This window comes from Canis aureus, chromosome 28 (genome assembly GCF_053574225.1).
Source record: "Canis aureus isolate CA01 chromosome 28, VMU_Caureus_v.1.0, whole genome shotgun sequence".
NCBI classification, from domain to species: Eukaryota; Metazoa; Chordata; class Mammalia; order Carnivora; family Canidae; genus Canis; species Canis aureus.
In genome coordinates, this window is record NC_135638.1 from 826,300 (window position 1) to 842,689 (window position 16,390).

Here is a 16,390-nt window from a genome sequence, read left to right on the forward strand (position 1 = left end):
AATAAGTACAAAAAAAAAAAGAAAATACAAAACTCACAGCAGATGGGAATAGAACTATAGAAAGACCAAGAGAAGCTCCATATACAATTCCTAAAAGACTAAAAAGGTGAAGAACTCTAAGACGTCATTGGGTAAAACAGTTACATACAAACGCATATATAAAAGATTGGAAGGAAAATATAAATAAATAAGTAAATAAATAAATAAATAAATAAATAAATAAATAAATAAATAAATAAAATCACCCGATATACAAAGATATTTTAAAATGTATATATATATTTTTTATCAACACTAGCTGCTGAAACACTGACCCAAAATTGTAGTATAACGGCTCAAACAAAATAGAAGTAAATTTCTCATTTGTATGATGTTCCTGAATTATTTCAGGCCTCCTGTGTGTGTGTATGTGAGAGAGAGAGAGAGAGAGAGAGAGATGGAGGAAGAGGGAGACTGAGAGGCTCTACACGGTTCCGCAGTCATTCAGGAATCTGGAAAATAATGGGTCCTTAGGCAGATGCCGTGCGACGTCCAGCGGCCACTCTGCAGAAGCAAAGCGAGCACAGAGGGGCGTGCGTGTGGTGCTTTACGGGGACACCTGCGAGGAACGCACACGCCCCTGGACAGAACCCAACGATGTGGGCACGTTTCACCGCAGGGGCGCTGGGAAATGTGGTCCAGCTGCGCGCCCAGGAAGAGGGGACAACGGGTCTGCGGAAAAGCTGGCCGTCGTGGTCACACTCTTTTACCTGGCGATGTGCTTCAAGAGTCTATTCTAAGGACGCCAGAAATACAGCACATTAATTTAGTACAACAGAACACCAACAACGCATCACACGCCTAATAATACCAAATGGCTCATAAGTTTCAGCACATCCGCTTAGGGAATCTGCAGCAATCTAAAATTAGGCTTACAAATGATTTTTCGTAACATGGAAAATATCCGCATGTAATTTTAAATTAAAAGCCTTCATAGAGGCCATATTTATAGCATTTTAATTATACGTGTGTGTATATACATGTATATCAGTCATATGTGATCATAGTTTGACCACAGCACGTGTAGTAGGCAAAGCACGTCGTATCCTCCCCTAAACAAGGATACGATTACGTAGGCAATACATTAATTGCTCCGTAATATTCCTCTTAATATCATATCTACAAGGATCACAATGGGGGAAAATGCTTCTTTTATACTATTAAAGTCTAAAGCAGGAAAACTGCGTTATGTGATCAAAACCATGTAAAAAATAATCATGAGGGATCCCTGGGTGGCGCAGAGTTTGGCGCCTGCCTTTGGCCCAGGGCGTGATCCTGGAGACCCGGGATCGAATCCCACATCGGGCTCCCGGTGCATGGAGCCTGCTTCTCCCTCTGCCTGTGTCTCTGCCTCTCTCTCTTTCTCTCTCTGTGACTATCATAAATAAATAAAAATTAAAAAAAAAATAATCATGAGAAACGTGGGATAAAATGTACCGAAACGCAACAGTGGTTGTCTTTGTGCGATGAGATGAATGTGTTTATTCCTTCTTTTTCTGTGTATGAAATTTCCGTCTTTTTCTAGAAACGGCTTTTATTACTTTTACCTTGAAAGATTTACCTTCTCAAACAGACTACTACGTGAGAGTAAATCCTTCGATAAGGTCGAGTCTCTGCTGGAAAGGTGGTGGTGACAGTCCTAGGAATGGAACTCCCAGGGGGTGTTCCTCGTGTCCTCTGCCCCTTAGGAGAGAGGGGACCAAGGGGACAGTCGCTAGCCGTAGCCCCTGCCTCCCTGAGGGGTGGGCCGATACCCGGACTTGGAACGTGGTTTAGGGAAGCCCCCGAGGCGGGTCCCATGGCGGGCGAGTGGGTGTCGGTGTAAGTACCCCCCAGCTCCTGATTCGAGACCCGTCGGTCCTGCGCTTGTGACGAGGGGTGGTGGTGACCGCGAAGCAGAGGGCCCGAGCCCCAGGCTCTGCCCCGACGTGAGCGAGGACTCCAGCCGCCGCATCTGGCTTCGCAGAGACACCTGTTGCAGTAGAGCGACACGGACACGGGCTCAGGGGACCTGCGCGCCCGGCGGCCGCGTGGCCGTGGCCCCAACCGGTGTCAGGTGCTCGAGCACCCACCCGCCGCGCTGCGGGCCTCCGGGCTGCCGGACAGAAGGACAGGCCGCGTGGGCCTCCTCCCAGGGTTTCCTTCCTCGCAGGTTGTCCTCCTCAGGCAGCACTTCCTTCCCTATTACTTGTAGCGCGAAAAGAGCGTGTGGCGCGCTGGAGGAACAGGGGAGACATCGTGAGCACGCGGGAACCGGGCGCTCGTGTTCAGGCAGGAGACAGTGGCCGCGAGCGACTGACTAACGGACAATCATCGCTCGGTGTGGGAGGCGGGCCAGGGCGGCAGCGCGGACCCAGGCCTGGGTCGCCTACCGGGGGAGCGGAGGAGCGGACGGCCCTTCTACCATTACGGGAAAACCTGAAAGCAAGTAAAATTCTCAGCTCGGGCAGGTCTGCTGTGCAGAGATTAGGACTGTGGGGTGGCCTGCGCTGCACTTTGTATGGGCATAAAGGGCCGTAACCCAAAGCCGACGCAGGACGCGGCCAATACGTACCAGCAGGAAGTCAGAAGATACGGACTGTCCCTAAAGATGCAGGATCAAGAGGGTGGAACGCAGAGATGAATGAGGGAGAGCCTGTCGGATGGTGGCACTCTCCACGGACACAGGATTTAACGCCCCGCAGTGACCTCAGGAGATGATGCTAATACGCAGCCAAGTCAGCCTTTAAGGAATCAGAGGAAAAGGCGAGTCTCTACACTAAAGGGAATGTGAGGAGCAAAGCTGCGAAGGCAGATGGGGAGGGAATGGAGCGAACGTCCAGAGAGGTTGCCCAATAGATGCCAGGGGTCACCAGACGGACACGCCAGATAAATTACCAAAGGCGAGGAAGCCACAGCCCACGGAGCAACCATGTGCCGCAGCAATGTGGACGCTGATGGAGGGGCACCCTTTCTGTGGGCAGGTGGGAGGTGCTGCTAAGGAACGGAGCTCCTAAAAGGGGTGATAGAGACCCAGGGTAACAGCCGCCAGGCCGCAGCAGTTAACTGTCCGAAGGCGGTGGGTCCAGGCCTCATGATGGAGGAATCGTGGCACGATGCTCAGAACAAACCACACGGGACACCGTCCTAGAGAATGATCAGAGCTGGTTGGGCAGAGGAGGAAACAGGACATTGTAGGACGAGGGAACAAGTACACAAAGACGTGCAGATGTGAATCAGCCTGACCGCGCGGAGACCCCGCGCAGTGGGCACGTAGAGGAGGGGGCGGCCGTGGACACTCAGGTAAGGCTCGGACCCAAGGCCGTTTAGAGGTCAGCGGGAGGGCGGCCTCTATCATGAAGGCCCCCGGGTGCCATCAAAGATTCATGTAAGCAAAATAACGGTCCCTCTAACCCCGATTCCCGGACCAAGCCATCCTGTTCCCGTGGTGGCTGCAGAGGTGAACTAAGGGATCACCTCGACCAGCTAGCGGTGTTGGACAGACACCTCCGCGTCCCAGCACGATGTTCATCTATTCCTGCTCCAGGTGTGCAGGTGGGCCGGGCCCGCCAAGCTGCAAGCCTGACTCCGCTCCTTCCCAAGGGCGGGCTCCGACCTCCGAGGCCCAGGTTCAAGGGGATGCACGGCTGAAGGGGGCCTCTTGTCACCCTCTGTGCTGCAGGGGACTATCCAGGGCGTCCCCTTCCCACGACGATGGCCGAAGCCCCGAGCCCGGGCAGACAGGTGACGTCTCTCACGACCGGGGCTCCGAACGGGCCCCCAGGGACACCCGCTCACATGCCGTCGGCCAAGGCAGGTCAGAGAGCTGAGTCCACGGCCAAGAGACAGGGAAGTACTTCATGCCTCTGATGACAGGGACTGTAGACTCACTTTTAAAGGACGCAGATACAGGGAGAGGTGAAAAAGTGAATTCAGTCGACCACAGAGGCCATTTTTACTCAATACGTGGGAGCTGCGTGGTGCAATAAAGAGTACGCATCACAGTTATCACTCCTGGAGCCAGACGGAGCTCCACGGCTTCCCATGAGTTGTTTAAAATTCTTCAGACATCAGTTTTCTCATCTACAGAATCTAGCTTGCTACCCGCCACCTTATAGGTGACTATGAACGTTGCACATGACAATGTCCACAGGTGTGCGCTTCGGGCACCGGCGCTGATCGGCACCTGTCTGGTAGTTATACCTGGAGCACCATGGCTCTATTGGTAACAACCATGGGAAGGGAGACCCACCGTGGGCCTTAGGTGCTGCAAAGTCACCATACTGGAGAGAGGGAAAAAAAAAAAACCCAGCAGAGCCCAGAATGCATGGCCCAAGACGCCGATTAACAGCCCCTCCACTAACAGCTCCAGCCATTTGTCTTCGGGGAAAGATGTATCTCCCAGAGGAGCAGCCAGCCGTTTGCTAACACGTGTTCGGTCTGATAGTCCTTTATCACGTATCCACTTCATTCTGGGGCAGCTTGAATTTTTGGTTCATGAATAAGAGGAGTATTTATCCCAGAGGGGTCTAGGACAAAGCTGGGCAGGAAGGACGCAAATGGAAAAAGCACCTCCTGGCCTTGCGTTAGAGCTGTCCTCCCCGGGTCTGCAGCTGCCGTCCTGTCCAGATGGCCTCCCTTGGCCGAAGGATGGTGCCAAACACAATACCCAAAGTGCTCTTATTTATCTTATCAGATTGAGACCAACTGGCCCAACATCACACAGCTCTTTGAACCCAAGCCTCTGGAGTCCCACCGCGATGCTCTTTCTCCGGTTGGTAGAAATTAGGCAAAAGGCTAAGCTGCCATGTCAAAGACGCCACAAAATATAGTGGTTCCAATAATACTGACATTAATTTCTCTTTCATACAATCCAGAGAGGGGCAGGCGGTCTGGAATGGCTTGGAGGCCGTGGTCCATGTGGGCTTCCAAGAATCCTGGTTCCTTTTGGTGTTTTGCTCAACATCCTCAAGCAGCCCTGCCCAATGGCGTTTTTTCACCAAATAATTAAGTTTTAATGTAAGCACCCATTGTGTTAGTGAATTAGCTTTTCTCCTATGTGTCTAGAATAGTATAGCTTTGTACCATCCTTGGAATAACGGAGGCAGGAGTTACTCAAGTCATTGCCGATAGGGCTTGGTTCTCTCACAGGAGCCCGGTTGAGAGGTGCTGCTGGAGTATGGCTCTTATCCTGCGGTTGAGGCTGGACCCCAGCACCTTACATGCACATTCCAGTAATAGGAAAGGAGACAAAAGAAGTGGGAAAAGGGAGATTCTTTAAAACACACCCCCCGGGAGTTGCCTATACATTTCTGCTCACACCTGATGGCCCAAAATATAATTTCATGGCCAAATCTAGCCACAGGGGTGCTGGGGAAATTAGTTTCTAGTTTGGCAGCTACATGCACAGTTAAAAATTGGGGGTTTCTATTACTAATAGGAAGGAGGATGGAATAGACAGAGATAATTATCAGCCTCTGCCACGTTCGACTATTATTCTCTAGACAATAAGCTTCGTGAGAGCGGGAACTGTGTCTCATTCCCTAAGGACAAATAAGTACGTATATTTTTTTAGTATAGTATCTCGTACGCAAAGACCCTTAATGATTTGGATTGAAGTCCATTTACTCGGCACAATAAGGTAATCCAGAGGAGTATCTTAAGGTACAATTTTCAAAAGACTCAGAGACTAAATACTTCAATAAATACTTATTTAACATTTTCTTCTTCTTCTTCTTCTTCTTCTTCTTCTTCTTCTTCTTCTTCTTCTTCTTCTTCTTCTTTCTTCTTTCTTCTTCTTCTTCTTCTTCTTCTTCTTCTTCTTCTTCTTCTTCTTCTTCTTCTTCTTCTTCTTCTTCTTCTTTCTTCTTCATCTTCTTCTTTTTGTTGTGAGGCATGAGGGTAATCTTGATTTGTTCTGAGTGAAGTTTCTCTTTGTTAATTTTTTTTTTATTATTTTGACTTTCCAATCTTCAGGATCAACTTGTGGACTTTCATAAGCCTGAAGAGGAAAACCTCTCCTCAACCGGGACACAAAGGGTACTGTTAGGATATGGCAATTATGTGGGGCAAAGGAGCTGACGTTTGTAAAAAGCGCATTAGAATGGTGCCTGGCCAAAAAACAAACAGACAAATAAAAATGGTGCCTGGCATATAATGAGTGCTATATAAGTGTCATAGATGATAGAAGATAGAGGGATACATGGATGGATGGATGGATGGAAGAAGGAGGGAAGGAAGGAAGGAGGGAAGGAAAGAAGGATGGAAGGAAGGAGGGAGGGAAGGAGGGAAGGAAGGAAGGAGGGAAGGAAGGAAGGAGGAATGGAAGGAGGGAAGGAAGGAAGGAAGGAAGGAAGGAAGGAAGGAGAGAAGAGAGGAAAGAAATGCACTGAGAAAGAAGCCCACATTTCCTCCATATTTTGGAGTAGATCATAACATTTTCTACTAAAAGCAGAAATAGTCACTAGGCCTCTATGGCAGGAGACATGTCACTAGAGACCTGAAGCTTTATTTCTTTGCCCGGCTGACCGTGACCGTGAGTGTCCTTTGCCTACTGCACGTGGTATGGTCAAACTAACTGCTTACCGATCCCTTAGGGGAACACTAAAATCACGAGCCAAAGTGAGCCAGAGTGGACACTGGGTTAACAGGGCCTGACTCAGAGGACGCTGTGCCACAACAAGAAATTCTAGGGTATCTCATAGAGTCCTCAGACCAGGGCGCCTGGGTGGCTCAGTCAGTTAGGCGTCCGACTTTTGATCTCAGCTCACGTCATGATCTCAGGGTCGTGAGCTCAAGCTCTACTCTGGGCTTGGCACTGGGCATAGAGCCTACTTGAAGAACAAAAAAAAAGGAGTCCTCAGACCTGTCTTCTAGGGGCATTCCCGTGCATATTAGGGATAATCTAGAACTCAGAATGTTCTAGGACGGCAGCTGTCTTGGGCGTGTGAGCTATGTCCACCCCCTGGTTTTGGTATAAGTGTCTGTAATGGATGCATGGCTTTGCCCACCATGCATCCATTCTCCCGTTTTCTCATGATAGTGCATTGCTGCCCTTCTAGGGGTCCTTTCCACAGGATTCCAATACAGTTGTGCCCAGCCCCCACCAGAACCAGGAGAGCCCCATCTTCCTGACCAACTGATTGCTTTGTGAATGGATATATGACTCCAACTGCTCTAGAGTTGTCCTGAAAATGTCGTACAGACAACGCAAGAGAGAAAGGAGATTCTTCTGGAGAAGTGAAGGTCAGCAGAAGTTGTCCTATTAGAAAACATTTCTCTGAGCCCTAAAATGGCCATATGTGGTGAAAAAAAATCTAACCAAACCCGAGAGGGAGGCAGAGTTGAGCACACACCAGATGGGAAATAGTGATACCATTTGAACCCCCAGATCCAGTTGTGCCCGTAGTTAGATTTGCCCCTTTTCTGCTACATTCACCGATACATTCCCATTTTTTAAAATTTAATTTTATTTGAGTTAGAATATCTGTCATGTGCTTCCAAGGGAGTTCTGATTTACAAAGTTCCTGACTTGCTTCAGGTACCCTCACAGCCCCTACAGTTCTAGGATGACTGGTGTCCTGAGGACCTGAAAACAGTTTTGTGCCAGTGCTTCAGAAGATTGTTCCACGTTCTGCTTTGTACTTTCTACCAGAAACCCCCTTATTCTGGTTCCTCGTGTCTATTCCTATCCTGTGTCTGATACGTGGGGCTCTTCGGATCGTTACTCTGTGGTGCATCGAGATGGACCTTCCATTTCAGTCTCACCCTGAATGTAGTTCCCCCTAAGATCCTGGCCTGCCTCCTTCATGTCCCATGGGCCAGTGTTTCCAACCCCTCCATCCAGCCCGGGACCCCTGAGCCAGACATCTCTCCCAGAGCAGGAGCCACTGAGTCATTTTCTTTCCTTCAGTGGGTCTGGTAGCGAATCTCCCAGGTCCCCTTAGCACATGTTCACTTTCTTTTGATGTTGCTGCCCTTGCCTTTAGTTTGCTATTCAGGAAACCCAAAGATCAGACCCTCCTCTCTAGCCCACCTAAATATTCATGATTTCCCTCTTATTTGTTAATAAGGAATGTTGAGGGGGAAACGATAAGAAAGAATAAACTTTTGTGAAGAGGTTAGTCATTCAAATAAGGAAGCCCTAAAAATCTACATTGCATAAGACACTCTGACCACACAAAGAAGAATGTGAGACTTTCAGCCTTATGGGACTATGTCCCTATAATAGGCTCAATTGTGTCCCTCAAAAATTTATGTGTTGAAAGTCCTAACCCCGAGTGCCTCAGAGTGTGACTATATTTGGAGACAAAAATCTTTAAAGAGGTAATTAAGTTAAAATGAGCTCACTAGGGTGGGCCCAAATCCAGTCTGACTGGTGTTCTTATTGGAAGAAGAAAGTAGGACACAGATACACAGAGGGAAGATGACATGAAGACACAAGGAGACGATAGCCACACCTACAGGCCAAAGAAAGGGGTCTCCAACGAAACCAGCCCTGGGGACACCTTGATCTTGAACTCCTAGCTTCTAGAACTATAAGAAAATAAATTTTTGTTGTTTAAGCCGCTCAGTCTGTGTGCTTCGTTATGGTATCCCTAGCAAACTAATACATGCCCCTACTAGTTTTTAGTAACTTGGCATCTTTCCTCATCAAATCCTTTGGGAAAGAACAAAAGGAATCTCTCCCTGGCCCTTTCTCTCAAAAAATAAATACCCACAGAAAAGAAATCCATGGTCTTTGTGGAAATAACCACTAAACACTTAGGATTTATCGAGTAACTAAGGATTAGATCTGGGGCCTCGGTCACTGGCGAGAGAGGAAGCTAGTGGTAAACTGCCGCCATGCTTTCCCTCCAGAGTCAATTATGCTCCCTCTTCCTCTACTTCTTTCCCTTGCTCTCTTCTTCTTGAGGAATTTGTGCAAAAGCTACTATTAGATGGAGCTGAGCAAGCCATGTGTGTATGTTGGGGCTTAGGGGACTGATAAGCTGTGGCCCAGAGCAGGGTGCTGGAGCCTGAGTGGAAGGAGGAGGGTATCCATATAAGACTAAGCCTAGCACAGGCCACCCTGACCGAGAAGAGTGAGAGGAGCATTTATAGGGATGGGCTGCCTGGGCTGAAGAGTTGACACTGGGCTGGGTAAGGTGAGTCTCCATGTGGGAGGGTGGGAGGCGTTGTGGCCAAAGCAAGGTAAGGGGGGCGTCCCTTCCCCACAGGGATGTCACCGGTGTAAACAATGAAGTCTGAGCTGAGTGAGGAAGGCATCCATATGGCAGGGTGGCTCAGCGCGGTGTCAGGGGATGAGAAGCATGACGAAGGCATCTACATGAGGTAGGAAGGGGGCACTGGCCTTGTATGCGGGAGCACCGACGGGGTGAGGAGGATGCCCACAAAGAGGAGTAGGGTGGTGGGAGGTGGCAGGGCTCACGCTGAGTAAATGGGGCATCCGTGTGGTAGGTCAGCCCACTGGGGGGTATTGGAGCCCAACTGAGGTAAGGAAGGCAGAAGGAAGGAGGATGGTTACACGGCAGTGGGCTGATTCAATAAATAAATATATGAAGAGCAACGAGAGCTAGGGGTCTCATTGTTGGAGAAGATCACAGATATGGAAAGGGGGAAACGAGAACCCTGTGACATTGGATTAAAATTGGAGATGATGATGCGACACACTAGTTTCAAGATGAGAGATAGATGATAGATGATAGATAGATGATAGATAGATAGATAGATAGATAGATAGATGATAGATAGATAGATAAACAGATGAAAGATAGAGATAGGTAGATAGATGATAGAGATAGATGATAGGTATAGATAGATATAGATAAAGATGATACAGATAGATATAGATAGATGATATATATATAGATGCTAAATAGATATAGATAATAGGGGATCCCTGGGTGGCGCAGCGGTTTGGCGCCTGCCTTTGGCCCAGGGCGCGATCCTGGAGACCCGGGATCGAATCCCACGTCGGGCTCCCGGTGCATGGAGCCTGCTTCTCCCTCTGCCTGTGTCTCTGCCTCTCTCTCTCTCTGTGTGTGTGACTATCATAAATAAATAAAAAAAAAATTAAAAAAGATATAGATAATAGATATAGATGATAGATATAGATAGATAAGCATGATGATAGATACAGATAGATGATAGATAGATTATTTTTTATTTAAGTGTCTACCCACACATCTGCATGTTCCCCCACTTGTGCATGGAGAGGATCTGGGAGCAGTGACACCCCAGTAGCGATAAGCACACTGGGTGTGTAGATTTTGGTTTCTAAACACTATTCTCCACTCACAGGCCTAAGGGATTCTTGGATAAATAGCTGCCAGATAAGCCTGACACCTTTTTTTTTTTTTTTTTTTTTTTGGTACCAAAAGCTACAAAAGTGATCAAAGAATAGGGAGACAGGTCACATCCAAAGGACACAGAAGCCGCTTGAAGGGCCTCCCACTAGCCACACATGGAACGGTACAGTGTGAAAACAAAGATTGCAGCTCATTATTACCCATTGAATAAAATAGGAACCTATGAGTCCACACCGTTATGAATAAATAGCAAACAATAGCAGGTGTGATGGGGCATCAATCACGTCAGCAGCTTACTCACATACTTCAGAAAAGAAAATCAAATTATGTGCGCTGCCAATGTGGAATCTTTTCCAAAGTAAAAGGAAACAATAAAGTTTCTTTATTAAAGTCTTATTTATTTAAAGAATAAATAAAGTTCAAGAATGCAGGACAACTGGCCCGATCTCTTCAACAAATTTGTGTCATGTTAAAAGGGATAGATTAAAAGAGGCTTCTGGGACATAACGAGCAGATGCAAACATGGTCCTGGATGCGATTCAAGTTTGGATAAACATTGATAAAGCACATTTTGGAGACAATCAGGCAACGGGAATACGGTTTATTATTAGATGAGATGAAGTGTGTTGAAATGGAGACGTGGAGATCATTGATCAGAAACGGCGGGGGGGGAATGCGGGTGATAAAATAGGACACTAGTATGTATCACGTGATCTCAGTTTATGGAAAAAAAGAGAAATACAAATAGAGTTCTGGAAAGATAAATACTCGACCGAGCACCGGTACGCACTGAGGGGTGGGAATGCTTTTTTATTTCATGATTTTCCCTTCTCTTTACTCCTAATATATGACAACGTACGTGCCTGGTAGTGATAGAAGATAATTTTTTTTAGAAGATAATTTTTAAAAGTAAAATTTAAGTAACAGAATTAGAGGGAAAGAGTCAATGGGGTCGGCGTTGACAACCTTGAATAACTCACAGTTGTATGAGCTGCAACACGTCGATGTCACGGAAGACATCTGGGCAAAGCCCTGAAGTACTTTCTCTGGAGCATCAGGTCCTGAGCTCTGCTCTGCGCCTAAGGGCTGCGAACGGGGTGCGTACGGCTCTATCCATCCATTTTAATGCCATATAATCCTAATGCCTCCGTTACCCCACCTGTAAAATGGGTACTAGTATCCTGCCTCAGAGGATCATCAGGAGTGGTACACGAGTCAGTGTACTCGTGAAGTGTTGACTCCATCGTTACCTGATGCCAACAGCACTTCACTTATACACAACTTGTGATCATCTCTGTTTTTGGTTTTAAAAGAAAATAAAGGGGATCCCTGGGGGGCTCAGCGGTTTAGTGCCTGCCTTTGGCCCAGGGCGTGATCCTGGGTCCTGGGATCGAGTCCCACGTCGGGCTCCCTGCATGGAGCCTGCTTCTCCCTCTGCCTGTGTCTCTGCCTCTCTCTCTGTGTCTCTCGTGAATAAGTAAATAAATAAATCTTTTAAAAATAAACAAATAAATAAATCTTTAATAAATAAATCAATAAATCTTAAATAAATAAATAAATAGATAGATAGATAAATAAATAAATAAATGAAAATAAAGATCATCCCTTTTTTCTGTTTGTTTGTTTCATAAAGATCGAGCCTGCCAGGTGGGACCAGCACTCGGCACAGCCTCCCTGTAGTCCCCGAGATACCTCCAAGGCAGCCCACGATGGGTGCCTGACACCGCGCCTGCTACCAACGCCCGCAGGTTGAGTTTTTTCCAGATGCACGTACCTGAGATGAGGTTTGGCCGATGAATCAGGCACGTAAGGAATCCGCAGTAACGACTCGGTGGAACAGAGCAACAGCTATAGGCTCTAACGAATGTACTCGGGGTGGCCTCTCTCAGAATGTCTTACCCAAGGGTCCTCATCCTTCCTGTGACCCCGTGAGACGACACAAAGCCCACGTGACAAAATGAAGCAAGGCGAGTGGCGCGGCATCGTGACGTCGCAGTAGGCCTCTGCTGGCCTCCCGACAGTCCACCTGGAGGGCCCCCTGCTTCCAGCCCCGGGTGGACCATGGGTGAGAGACGTGAGACGTGAGAGCAGGGATGGAGGGCGGCTGCTGTGCCTGTCTCGCGAGCTCTCCCGGTGCTGCCGTGGGCTCGGCGCGCTCCTGAGCGCCTTACAAATATCACATTCGTGACCATCGTAGTAAGCGTAGGAGGAGGGCAATCCTATCACTGTCCCCATTCTGTAGATGGAGGAAATGAGGTCAACGACCTCATTCGAAATGACCCCACAGAGAGGTCAATGAGCCTGTGTAAGGACACACAGCCTGTAAGAGGCCGGGACAGAATCAGAACCCGGCGGTCGTCCCCACCCAGGCTGCCGCCCTTCCCAGCACCCAACCAGGGGCAGCAGCCAACGCCGAGGTCGACTGCGTTCCCAGAGTTCACTTGTGAGCTGCGTGAGCTTCCACGTTCTAATGCATTTCCCCCCCCAAGACAACACTACAAATTGGGTTTGGCTCCTACACCAACCGTGGAAAGGGCCAAGCTCATTTAAGTCCCAACACGGCCAACCCAGAACAAGCACAGCCTCAAGGATCCGCGTCCCTGCAGGCGGAGGATGGCCGGCAGGCCTCATCTCCCGGTGGGCCCACCCAGGGCCCCCGAGGGTCACCACTCGACATCTGCCATGCAGGGGAAGGAGGAGGACACGCCCGGCTTCAGATCCTTCTAAACCCCGACCTACGCGGTGACCCTGGGCCTGGCCCTGGAAGGCCTGGTGACGTCGGTGGCCAGGGCTCCTGCACCGGGTGACAACGGGACCACTGGGTCACCCGCCAGCAGCCCCCCCGCCCGGGGCCCTGGGCAGCGAGCACACGGAGGCCAGGCTGTGGTCGCCTCCAGGCTCTCCAGGAGGGTGTCAGGGCGGCTGAGTGACTCCAGCAGGTCCCCACGAGGCCCTGCCATCTGTCACGAGTGACACAGGAAGGCGGCGTCGGGGCGGTTGGAAAGCAAGGCCTGCGACCCAGCGGCTTCCCTGCAGGACTGTTAAATCCGGGCTGGGGTGGGGGGAGGTGCCCCGACGGCGGAGGCTTCCGGCCGTGGGCCCTGGAGCGGGACATGGGCTTTGCCCGGGACCTTTGTCTGGAGATCGACTAGAAGGAAAGTGGTGACACGAAGGTCAGGGTGACCCCAAGCTCAGCTGCGTGTGAGAAGAGCCAGCCCAGGGCCCCGGGAGCCACGGCGGCTGGAGGCAGGCAGGGGCCCCGTCGGACCGACGTGCAGGACGTTGACAAAGCCAAATCCAATGGGGCTGTCACCTCCGGGGCAGCAGGTGCCGCCGCCGCAGCCTCCCCTGAGCTGCCGGGCAACTGGCCAATGCAGCCCTGATGACAGGCCCGGGTGCCGGACAGCTGCCTGCGGTCGGGGGTGCCCAGGGGTCCCGGCTCCTCGGGTTGCGGGGCACGGGGCAGCAGGGGTGGGGCTGAGGCTGGGCCGCAGGAAGGCTGGAGCACCTGTGCTCCCGGGCGCAACGTCGGTGTGTCACTGGGGGCAGGTACGTGGGCGGGTGGGGGGGGATGGAGGGAACAGAGAGGGGGAGAGAAGGGGAGAGAGGGGGAGAGGGGGACAGAGAGGGCACAGGGGGACAGAGGGGGGACAGAGGGGGAGGGGGGACAGACAGGGGGAGAGAGGGGGACAGAGGGGGACAGGGGGACAGGGAGGGGGACAGAGAAGGCAGCAGGAGATGACGATAAAATGAACAATGAACTTTGCCCACATTGTGCAGGAGCCGGGGTCGTGGTGACTGAGGGACCTAAAGGAGCCCGGGGAATAGAAAGCCAAGGTGGGGTCCCTGCCGAATGGTCCTCCCAGGGGATGGGAAGCAGGAACGAGGAAGCAGGGACAGGATGTGGCCGCGTAGCCAGGACAGCCCCCCGCCCCCCCATGCAGGAGGAGGGAGGTCAAGGCAGCTCACAGAGCCTCCCAGGCCTCCTCCCTCCGCCCGGCCTCCTCCCTCCGCCTGGTGCAGGAAAGCAGCGGCCGCGGGAGCCGGAGCCTGGGTTCATGAAGGGCAACGGGAGCAGATGTCAGCAATCCAGATGTCATATAAGGATTTTTGTCATTCCATGTTTGCGGCCCAGCCTCCTTCACATAAACGGGCGACAGGGTCATAAAAAGGGCAGGTTCTGACCTCGGGCCAGCGCGGACCCAGCCTGGCGATTCTGTGGCACAAGGACGGCGACGAGGGGACGGAGAGAGCACTAATCCGCGCCCCGTAAAAATGCTACCCATTTACCTGCAAAATCATAAGATGTGTTTGCAGGAAAACCATGAGCGCACCGGGCACCCCGGGAGTTCTAAGTAGGTTCTGGCCCAGGGTCGTAACACGCATCTGTGGTGCCTGCGTCCTGCCGCCGTGTAGACCTTTCACGTGGTATAGACGGTTTCATTTTGTTTGGCTGGAAGTCGCTGACATGTGAGGTCTTCCTAAATTTTGGAGAAGAACTGAATACAGGGAACCCCGGGGGGCTCAACAGTGAGCGGCGCCGTCGGCCCAGGGTGTGACCCCAGGTCCCGGGATCGAGTCCCGCATCGGGCTCCCCACATGGAGCCTGCTTCTCCCTCTGCCTGGGTCTCTGCCTCTCTCTGTGTGTCTCATGGATAAATAAAATGTTTAAAAATCCAAAAAGAACTGAGGACAAAGGTGGTCAGAGAGATGTAGGGGGCCTGGGCCCGGGTGCAGGGCCCGGGGGTGGTGCAGAACGGGGTTGGAGCTGACCTGGCTCAGGTCCCCAAGACGCTTGCAGCCGCGGGCAGAGCAGGGGCGCAGCAGGAGGGGGGCAGGTGGAGGCGTGAGCTGCGGGGCCAGGAGGCCGCGGTGTCCAGGGCAGCCCACGGCCCAGCAGGGACGCAGGGAGTCGGGCCGCGACCCTTGTGACCCCCACACCCACGACTCCTGCCACCCGGCCCGTGTGCTAACCCCGGGCTCAGTGTCCCCGTCTTCCCACCCCAGGTACGATCTTGAGAGCTGGGGACCGCGCTCCGCTGGTCCCTGGGTCCCGCCCGCCGGGAACCTTGTCCGGGCCGCGGTGCGCCCGAGTCACTCGGGGACGACTGAAGGAACAATCCCGCCGGAGGTTGTTCCCGAAGCCGGTGCCGAGGTCCCCACGCCCGGGCGCCGCGCGGTATCTGCACCCCACGCTCGGAAACAAGTAACAGGTGCTAAAGCCGGAGAGGACCGACAGGCATGCTCCCAAAGAAAGGGGGTAAGGGCACGACCCCCGGTTCCGGGTGTGACTCGCAGCCAAGTGTGTCCGCATGTCCCGTCCCCTTGGCTGCTTCGCCCTGTGGCTGGCGACCCTGGGGACGAGGCCACCCCGGCCCTTATGGAAGCAGAGCGCAGGGACTAAGGCGGCAAAACTCGTGCCCGGTGAGCCCAGGGCAAGGCCACCCGCGGGGCAAACTGTGGCGTCTGCTGTGAACGCGGGTACCAGAGGCATTTCCAGAATATTCCAGTGACTCTGACTCCTCTGCCCTATTACTTCTTCAGTCCCCAATAGTCCGCGCCGGGGGCTCCTGAGGGCCTGGAAGCCGCAGGCGTTGTCGTGCTTATTGGTCTGCTCACACCCGCGCTGCACGACGGGGATTTCTCCCCCCGTGATGACCGTGTTCCCCGCCGAGCCCCTGGGAAGCTGGGGACCCGAGGGACAGCCGGCCCCGTGGGGCTGGACACCCTGGAGCAGGTACGTCGGCGCTGCAGAGGTGCGTCCTGGTCCCAGGACACCAGGTACGTCCTGGGCGCTCGTCCTCTGCCCCGACGTCCCGGAGGCCGGTGGCGAGGAAGCTGGGGGAGCAGCTCGGCGTGGGGCAGCCCTGCGCGGCCCTCCAACCTCCACCCCGAGCCCGGCAGGGAAGCACGGAAGGAGGGCACCACGGGTGGGCGGCGGGAGCAGCGGCCCGCACGTCTGGGCGACTCTTACATTCAGGCTCTGGCCAACTCTGCCCTTGAGAGTCTCAGGGTCCCGACCTCACCCCCGAAGGAGGCCTGCGCGGCCAGCACCCCCGACG